The following is an 11304-nucleotide window of genomic DNA, read 5'->3' as shown; positions in this document are numbered from 1 at the left end:
AAGCTGGTGACGTTACCACAGCACTAACGTGACACGCGTATGAACTGATTAAAAATTAAAAATAAACTAAGATGAATGTACAAAATATATAACGATTTTTTTTTTCAATTTTGATCCATTTTTGATCCCTTAAAACTATTTTAACCGGTTAAACCCCCATAAAAGAACAGTACATAATAATTCCAATTGTACGAAGCCACTATTTTTATTTTCGGAGGAGATAAAGTTTGAAAAAAATATAAAGATAGACATAGGTATGTATCCGTTTATATATTAGATTATTACTAGCGGGGAGGGGGCATTGGGCTTCGCACGGTCGTAAAATACGCTTAAATATGATATTTTAATTTTCAAAAGTAAAAAAAAAGAATTTGGGTGCCATCAGCTAGAAGCGAACCGAAAGTAAAACTGTAGCATCCAAAGCTGGTGACGTTACCACTGTATCAATGTGACACACATATAAACTTATTAAAAATTAAGTATAAAAATAAACTAAGATAAATGTATAAAATTTATGACGATTTTTTTTCAATTTTGACCCATTTTTGACCCCTTAAAAATTATTTTAACCGGCAACAGACTCGTACAAGAACGACCCATTAAAAAGTTCTAATCATTTGGGGGCCCCAAGCGCCGCTCTGCGACTTTTAGTTTCGGAAGAGATAGCGTTCGAAAATATGGAGACAGGCAGGCATATAGCCATTTATATATTAAATTATTATTAATATTATTATCTATATAATATTATTATCTATATAATATTATTATCTATATAATATTCTGCTGGTGTCTTCCTTAGTTAGTCTGTACGTTACGTTTTGAAAAAGACTAGATAAAATTTTCGAACGTCCAGTTGCTTTAAAAAAAAAAAGGCCAAATTCGCTAACTTGAGGTTTTAAAAGCCAGTACACAACCATAGACAAAAATATGAGAGTGACCTCTCTTTGATGTAGCCTCGTTTAATAACAACAACACCAACACCAACACTAACAACAACAACAACAATAATAATAATAATAATAATAATAATAATAATAATAATAATAATAATAATAATAATAATTCCGACAAACTTTGAAAAAAGAATGGGAGAAATTTGAATCAGAGGAATGACTGGGAAAATACAACGAACAACAATAATGAAAACAGCTGAAATATTAAGGAAAACCCTTGAATGTGGAGACTAACACACATGAGCAATAAGCGTGGGTCAGACAAACTGCTGCAGAGGCAAAATATGAAACTCCGCATGGAGCCAGGAGCATTGACACCGCATAACCCCTCTTCCATTACCACATAACTGACCCCCCCCCCACCTTCTAAAAAAAGAAGTGAGCAATTAGGACCTTGGGGGGGGGCTTATTGCCAGTCAAATCCCAGTGAAGACCAATAGCCGCTGCAAACGAGAGATCAATGGCAAGCAGCTGTAGCGATAATGCAAATTTATTTGCAAATACTATCGAAAGCGCTGGAGAGTACTGGAAATCTGGGGAGACTTGCTGCCACTTAGCTTTCAGGGAAAACCACAAGCTGTGTTCAAGGAGAGATCTTTGATAACCTGTTTGAAAGCTCCTTGTGAGCCAATAACAATGATATGATCATTGTTATAATTGGCGAGAAAGGAACTCGTAGAAGTTTCGACATGCAGCAGTTTTTCATCGAAGAAAGAAGCCAGCGAAATGTTACGTAAAAGCGAAACATTCGAAAGAAACATGATAAGAAAAGAAAGGACATTATCTGCCAAGACGTGCTTGACTGGAGGAGTAAACTAAAAATTGTCTCTTACAACGTGATTTTATTATTTGTATTGAACTATGTAGCACAATATTACTTTCTGAATATTTATTAGTGCTTATTAATTTATCGTATTTGGGTCAGTTCTATTTTAAAATACATTGGACACTATTTTCAAGGACGTGTTAATAAACTCATACTTGCTGTGCGTAATTAGTTCCCCCCCCAAAAAAAAAAAACTAATTCTATGCATTCTCCAGAAATATAGCAGCTTTCGTAAAACATATTTGTTGATAGAATGTGTTTCTCATTTCGTGCAATTTCCACAGGTCCTGCTAATCGTCATCATCATCATCATCATCATCATCATCATCAGTAGTAGTAGTTTTACTTTAGTAATGTAAACCGATTTCCTTAATCCAGTAGTATGCAAAAGTATGGTGGCGTGTTATTCCACGGTTATCCAAACGGCAGCTCAGAACTAATACGGTTTGAGTCTCGTTGGTAGCAGGAATTGATTTCCTTGCTACATACATCTTCGTATTATTAACAACTCTTGTAAACGAAAAGAGAAAAAGACACAGCGCAAATTAACTCTTTTTTTAATCTTTTAAAGATTTTATTTTTTTCTTTGCAGCATATATATATATATATATATATACACACATATGTATACATATATATGTATGTATGTGTATATGCATATGTGTGTGTGTAAAACTAACATAAAAAACATAACCTAGATTTAAAACAGGTCAAGATACCCAGGCTAACAAAAACACACACAAAGAATCAGGTCAACCAGAGGTCAAATGGGCCTTTGTCCTATAAATGCATATCCATTGGCTGATAAGAAGGGCGCGATGGATACTAGAAAGCTGATTGGCTAACTAAAATTTCAATAGAAGGTGCGTATATAAAAACGACAGACAACCACAAAATTCGCGCATAAGCCTGAAGAATCATAGAGTGGATGAAACGCGAAATATTCAGTGTAGCTTAATCGCAATATATATTTAATAAATTACTAACTAGCTCTACCTATGTATTGAGCACTTTTGAAGTAAATACTTAAAGTTTACGCATAAATTTATACTTTTGTATATTAATTTTATGTGAGTAAATTAAGTAGTTATATATATAATAGGACAACAATAAGAATTCATACTCTTGTTGTCCTATTATATATATATATATACATACATATATATATATATATATATATATATATATATATATATATATATATATATATATATATATATATATATATATGATGCAATCATGCCAGGAAGACGAAAATTCATGATTAAAGCATTAAAATAAAGTCAACGTTTAAAATAAAGTCAACAGGATAAAGAGAATAATAGGGGGGGAACAGAATCAGCTGACCCCACCCCCATTTTCTCCCCCCCCCCTTTATTCTCTTTATCCCGTTGACTTGATTTTAACGTTCTAATCATGAATTTTCGTCTTCCTTTCATGATTGCATTACATAAATGTTGTACCCATCGAAGAATCATGATACACACACACACACACACATACATATATATATATATATATGTGTGTGTGTATATATATATATGTGTGTGTGTGTGTGTGTGTGTGTGTGTGTGTGTGTGTGTGTGTGTGTGTGTGTGTGTGTGCTAGGTGTCTTCATCTTAGTAGATGACTGGCCAATATTTATGCTGTCAAGTTCAAACGAGCAGCTACAGCAGGAATTGAAATACACCCTACTAAAGCCTGATTATCACAGATGATGAATTTAAAAAATGTAATCTGCCCGTGAAGACACTTTAGAAAAACGATATGCAACAAAATTCTGTTTCAACCCTGAAAAAATGCCACAAGAACGTATGAAATGCTTCAGACTGCTTTGAAATCATCTTGCATGAATCGAGTATCAGTTTTTGAGTGGCATAAGAGATTCAACGAAGGCAGGGAGCGTGCGGGATGATGAGAGGTGTGGGAGGAGTAAGAAATTTAGAACACCAGAGTTGATTGGCCAAATAAAGAATTTAATGAATAACGACCGTCGGCTGTCTGCACAGTTTTATGTCAGTGTGGGAACTGTACACACAATTATTTGCGAGGAACTGAAGATCCGGAAGATTTGGACGAAGTGTGCTCAGAGAAGATAAAAAAGAAAGATGTTGTCGTGACCAAGATGAGCATCAAACAGTTCCTCAACCTCCCTATAGTCCGGAACTCCCTGTGACTTTTGGTTATTCCCTAAGCTCAAGGAAAACATTAGAGGCTCTCGTTATGAGACAATTGAGGAGATGAAATAGGGTGTTATGAAGGTCATTGAAAAACTCACACATGATGACTTCAATGGGAGTTTCAAGAAGTTGTTGGTATTGTACATTGCAGCCGGAGGAAATTACTTTGAACGGGACTAGAGTTTCATGTGTGTACTATCACTAAAAGTGTTCATACGAAAAAAGTATGGAAATTTATTTAAGGCACCTCGTATATATATATATACGTATATGTGTGTATATATATATATAGATATATATATATGTATATATATATATAAATATAAATGACAAAAACATTTAACATTATAATTTCGTGTATATATATATATATATATATATATATATATATATAAATGATGAAAGTATTTTAACATGCTGAAAAAAATAAACAGTAAGTCATTTATTTGTTACTGTTCCGTGGTTATATTTAACATACATCGAGCTTCATAAATAAAAAAAAATTCGTATTAATAAAGGGTGAAATATAATTGAATAAGCATATTTTTCCCATATATATATATATATATATATATATATATATATATATATATATATATATATATATATATATATATATATATATATATTATATTATATTATATTTATTTATACAAACATTATTAGTTACATATGTGCATACATGTTTCTGTAATCATCTTTGGTCGGAGATTCTACATTATCAGACTAGCATATATATATATATATATATATATATATATATATATATATATACACACACACAAAATATCCATCTCTTATGGTGGAAACAGCTAACCAAAAGTCCAATCATTTTCTAACCTTCCTTTCTACTCTCTCTCCCCCCCCTCTCTCTCTCTCTCTCTCTCTCTCTCTCTCGCTCCCACTTTCTTTCTTTTGTTGATTCAATCAAAAAAGAAAATTCTGATCTACTCAGTTTCCACATCGCACTAGCAACTTTCTGTGTGTGACATAGCTGACAGGACACGTAGCTTTCATTTTACCTCTAATGGGAAATTCCATTCTACTTTAATCGTAACCTTATGTTAAAGTTTCCCTATTCTAATCTTATTTTACTCCAAGCATTAAAATATTATGACATTGACAGCACGCCACAGAAAAAAATCTGGGTAGTTTTGTCTGTGTATATGCACATTTTATGAATTTCCTACCGATTATCTGGACAACAGCAGCTAATCACATAGATTGAGTCTCGTTAGTAGACGTGCAGCAGTAATTCGTTTCCAGTTTCTCTTCTTACTGAATAGAACTACTGTATATTTTTATTCAGTAATAATTGGATAGATGTGAACCATGCGCTGGGTTTGCTGAGTTAGTGAAAAGAGAAAGATCTTGACTGCCTATTCGCCACGTTACACTATAGACTTCCTGTCTGTAAAATAACCACCTGGATACGAATGAAAGATTACATACTACTTAATTCTAAGTTTTCGTGGAAACTACCTATTATAGACCTATTTTTACATACTTGCAAATAAATTCTATTAACCACCACTCTCTCCTTATTTAAGATAAACAGGGTATCATATATTTTGTTTAAGGGGCGTAGTGACCAGTGTGTCTGTTCATTGCATTAAATATTCTACAACTCTTAAATACATCGAAAACACGAACTTATTGCAAGCCTAAAATAATTTTTCATTGTTCCTGACTCAGATCACCTGACTCATAATAAATATGTACCAGCTAGTGATCCGACAAAAAAACAACTAATAAACAGGGAAAACCAACCACTGATCGTTGTGTAACGTTGTTCTGGAACCAACACACGTTGTGTCCAGCTTCAGTCGCAAAGGGGACCAAGACAAAGAATAGGAAATAACTCCAACTCGCTTTTTCTTTGTAGCAACAACATTTATTTCCTCATTCTTACAGCCGTGACGTCATCCATGTGATCTAGAACATTCTCGACGCCTCTCACGATATCTCGAACATTATCTCGTTCCGCGCGCCACGTCTCTCGCGTAATCGTTCTTTTTCTCTTTTTTCATAATCTTTTTCTTCTTTTTTTTGTTACTGGTGACGTCATTTCGCATGCATTTACACACGCGCATCCGCGCTATGTTACAATTGTATTATAATGTGAATATATCGGAAGGTCACATAATTTCTCATATTTGAGACTATGAGCGTATTAGAAAAATAATAATTTTTGGAAATGGAATTTTTGTCCTTACAAATATCTATATTTTTATAAAGTAATAGGGTTCGTGTGTTTCTGTCTGTGTATACAGCTCTCCATCATCAACGAAATATAAAGGAGGTAAGAGGGTAGATCTCTCCTGGTAGAGAAACATTAGAACCCATTTTAGGATGTTTCTGTTATAGGAGACATAAGAATCTTTGCCTAATTTCTTTATATACTAGTCTACAAACCACCCCCATATCGAATGACTTATGCTCATTTGCATATCACATTATATTAAATCTCTTTAACTAATTACCTCGACCTTATTACATATTGGAAATATTCTAATCATTTCAACTGTACTATTTACAAAATCTATTTAACATTTAATTATTTAATATATTTTCATTTAATTTTATATTCGATTTATTTCACTTTACGTATATTATCAAAACAATTCATTGGCGAGGAAAGCTTTATGTTTTGGGATTGTATTGAAAATGTAATGGAAATTTCAATTTCGTTCCGTTTTAATCTTTTATATTTTACTTGCCAATATAATTGAAAGAATACAATTCAACTATCGTAATTTTATATAAATAAACAAAAACAAATATTTTAAAATAAAACTTTATTAAAAAAGAAATAATTTTATTTTTAAATGAAAAAAATCAATTTAGTAAAATAATTGTATTAAACACCCCCAGCCTTGTCAGCAAACCTGTAAACCTATAAAAGTTAACATTTCGAATGTAAACAGTGATTTTTCGATTTTGTTAGCGCTTGCCGCAATTAAAGACAATTAAAACGGAACTAACTTTATTTCCATTCTATTTTTTAAACAACCCCAAAAACATAACGCTCTCTTCCAGTTATAGCCAATGTTTTTTTAATTAAATAAAACAGGTCAAAATAAACAGATAAGCGCATTTTCTTTTACATTTTTCTTACAACCATTGTCATTTAACCAACTGCAGGATATCGTTACTTTTGTGGGGTTGTTTTGAAAATGGCACGGAGATTATAATTTCGTTCCAATTTAATCTTTCTGGTCGAGCCTATTTCGAAAGCCTGTCTTATCATAGATTTGAACTACAAATAATTTATTACATTTTGATTATTACTATCTTAAGACTTAAAGCTTATATTTATTTCATTTTTCTATTTATATATTGAATTAGTTATTTCCAGTCTTATTTAAACTTAGCGCTTTCTTTAAACCGGATGAACCTTTTATAAAAATATGAGTTTAACGTAAAGAACACGAACAAGGTTTTATTCAACTGAATTTCTTCCAGTTTACTAACAAAATATATAAATTTAAAAGAGATATAATTAATAAAATAAAAAGGTTATGTAATTTAAAAGAAATACACGTACTCACAAAAGCAGAACTTTTTTTACACATTTTTTTCTTTAAAACCATAACAATGAGACTAACAATTACCTAGATCTTAGTAATTATTTGTTTTAATAGAACTGTTTTAATTGTACTGTTTACTTAGTTAACCTAAGTTGGTATTACATTTATTTTACATTTACTTTTTTTTTTAATTATTACTTTTAGATTGTGACGTTTACACCCGGAAGTAATGAGTCACACGTAGGTCGCTTTTATTCATTCCTTTTGGTCAAGATCAAAGTGTAGTATCTGTTCTTCAGATGCTGCACTTCATTTTCTTGTTCTCTTTCGGTGGAGGAGAAATCCTTCACGACTGAGACAATTTTTATTTTTGTACCTTTTCTCCACGTTAAAAAACGACCCTGGTGTCTAACTCTGTCCCGTGGGGAGGCATAGTAAATAGGTACAATATAATTGTTTATAATTGTACTATTCAGAAATATTATTTATAGTTCGTCCATTTCAGTTAGTATACATTTCCTTTACGCTTAATTAATTTACAATCATTAATATCGTTAAACAATTCCGTTTAAAACCGAAATTATGCCACCCAAACGAAGTAGAAACGAAAGTGAGGAAGAAAGAATGGAAAGATTGGAAGCTAATAGACTAAGAGTTGCTGCAATTCGCTCCAATGAAAACAATTCAGATAGAGAAAGACGTCTAGAACTTAACAGGATACGTCAAAGAGAAAGGAGAGCAAGACTGTCAGATTTGGAAAGAGAAACCCAACGTGAAGCTGACAGAACTAGACATGCTGTAAGGCGGTTAAATTCATCACAAGATGAAATTCAAGAAAGGCAAAGATATGCACTGGAAAGAGAAGCAATATTACGATCGAATGAATTATATGAGGTAAGTAGACGTACACAAGGTCAGTTGAGAGTGGCTCAACGACATCAGAATGAATCGGAAACCCAACGAAGCTTTCGCCTATACCAAGGGCAACAACGAGAGGCTGCATGGAGAGAGAGTATGACTTTGCCCCAGCAATTGACAGAAAACGAGGCAGCTAGACAACGAATGACTGCTTTGAGACACCATGAAATAGAACACTGCAATAGAAAAGGATTGCTCTACAACAAAAATGACTCTCTCACTACAGCTGATATAGGAAAAATGGACAAAGTATGTCAACATTGCTCAGCTGTAAAATTTAAAGGAGAAACCCCTGGTTGTTGTTGTTCTTCTGGCAAAGTTGTGCTTGATAGCTTTCCACCACTGCCTCAGTTGCTTCAAGATTTGCTCTCCGGCAATGGTCCCATCTCTAAAGATTTTCTGCAAAATCTACGCTGTTATAACAATTGTTTTGCAATGACATCATTTGGTCACAAAATTGCGGCAATACATGGGTGGAATCCTTCTTTTAGAATTCGAGGCCAGGTTTGCCACCAGATTGGGAGTCTTTTACCACCTGAAGATGAAACAGCAAAGTTTATTCAAGTCTACTTCTTGGATAGTCTGGAAGAGGAACTACATAATCGTGGACGTGACAGTAGACTCAATAGAGACATTCTCCAAAGTCTGACTGAATTTTTACATGAGAACAACAGCTTTATTTGTCAGCTGAAAACAACAAAGGAGAGGATTGAAGAAGAACACTTGGTAGAACATAAAATTGTCATAAGGGAAGACCGAAGGCCGCAAGAAGAGCATCCACGGCGATTCAATGCTCCAACAACAACGTATGAGATTGGAACATTAATGGAGAATGAACCAACAGCTAACCGGGATATTGTCTTGCGTTTTAGAAATGATACATTAAAATGGATCTCCGAACTACATCCCCTCTACGATACTTTAATGTACCCGTTAATGTACCCCTATGGTTCTCCATCTTACAACATCTACATGAAGGCATCCAATGGGCGAAAAGTTACCCAACAGCAATTTTATTCGTACCATTTAATGACTCGGCCTGGAAACTATTTTCTCTGGTACCGAAGGTTATTTCAACAATGGCTGGTGGATGTGTACTGCAAGATTGAAACAGAACGTTTACAGTTCCTGAGGCGTGAGCAACAGACCCTGAGAGCTGACAATTATAGCAACTTGAGAGATTCAATTCTTAGGGAGGATGGGAATCCAGAACAGTTTGGTCAACGAGTTGTACTTCCGGCAGCTTATACAGGAGGCCCTCGATACATGTTTGAGCGTCAAAGTGATGCCATGGCATATGTTCGGCGAATGGGCCGAGCCGACCTCTTCATCACGTTCACAACAAATCCAAAGTGGACAGAAATTACAGAAAATTGTCTTCAAGGGCAAGACCCTCAGGATCGTCCAGATATTGTTGCCAGGGTTTTCAGGCAGAAGCTAAAAAAGTTACTTGAATTTATTAAAAAGGGAGGATTTGGCAGGCTGAGGGCTTTCCTGTACAGTATTGAATATCAAAAAAGAGGACTGCCGCATGCACACATCCTCACCTGGCAGGCCCCAGAGGACAAACTTCTACCAGAAAAAATGGATCTCTGCATATCTGCAGAGATCCCTGACGAAGAGGAAGATCCTGATCTTCATGCTAAAGTGATGGCACATATGGTGCATGGACCTTGTGGACCATTTAATCCAAATTGTCCATGTATGATTGACAACAAATGTTCCAAAAAATACCCAAAAGAATTTCTTCAGTGTACCGAGCAAGGCCAAGACTCTTACCCCAAGTACAGGCGAAGAAAACCAGAAGATGGAGGCCAGACTGGTACAATAAGGATGAAGAGTATTTGTCGGTATGTTAATCAAGAAATAACAAACCAGTGGATTGTTCCGTACAACAAGGTCCTCCTTCAGCAGTTCAACGCTCACATTAACGTAGAAATTTGCAGCTCGATCCAAAGCATCAAATATGTCCTCAAATACGTGAATAAAGGATGTGATCAAGCAGTGTTTGAACTACAAAGAACTGATGGAGCAGCTAACCAACAAGGCCAAGTACAAATCACATTGTGGATGAGATCCAGCAGTTCCAGAATGCAAGGTATGTCGGCAGTTCAGAGGCGGCCTGGAGGATATTGGAACATCCCATCTATGAACATTTCCCCCCAATTGTACAACTTTCTGTTCATCTTGAAAATGGGCAGCGTGTCATGTTCTCAGCTGATACTGCTCTGGAACGAGCCCAAGGTCCACCGCCTGCCACAACTTTGACAGCATTTTTTCAACTCTGCCATGAGGATGACTTTGCAAGGGGTCTCAAATACGCAGAAGTCCCTGAGTTTTACACTTGGAACAAATCGACAAAGAAATGGATGAGAAGAATGCGTGGGGTACAAGTTGAAGGTACTGAAAATGATGATGTATGGAAGGCACCATGCATTGGGAGAATCTACACGATTAGTCCAAAAGCAGGGGAGTGTTATTTCTTACGCCTGTTGCTCAATGAGGTTGCTGGTCCAACTTCATTTCAAAATTTGCGAGCATACAATGGTCAGGTGTTTGAAACATACAGAGCAGCGTGCCTTGCTCGAGGCCTTCTAGAAAATGACCATCACTTGCATCAAGCAGTAGGAGAGGCAAGTGCCACTCAATCACCTTCAAATTTGCGAAGCCTATTTGTGATAATTTTAACAGCCTGTGAGCCAAGAAATCCTCTTGAGATCTGGATGGCTTTTCGTGATGTAATATCTGAAGACATTCTTCACAGATACAGGCAAGAAGTTAACAATCCAGAAGCAGATTTTAATGAGGACATCTACAATAAAACTCTTTGTCTAATTGAAGAAAAAGTTCTCCTTATGTGCGGTCAACCATTGGCAAGCTATGGATTACCTGCACCA

The sequence above is a fragment of the Euprymna scolopes genome, chromosome 26 (genome assembly GCF_053919585.1).
Source record: "Euprymna scolopes isolate OS-2025 chromosome 26, ASM5391958v1, whole genome shotgun sequence".
Classification (NCBI taxonomy): Eukaryota; Metazoa; Mollusca; class Cephalopoda; order Sepiida; family Sepiolidae; genus Euprymna; species Euprymna scolopes.
This window is presented reverse-complemented; position numbering follows the sequence as displayed.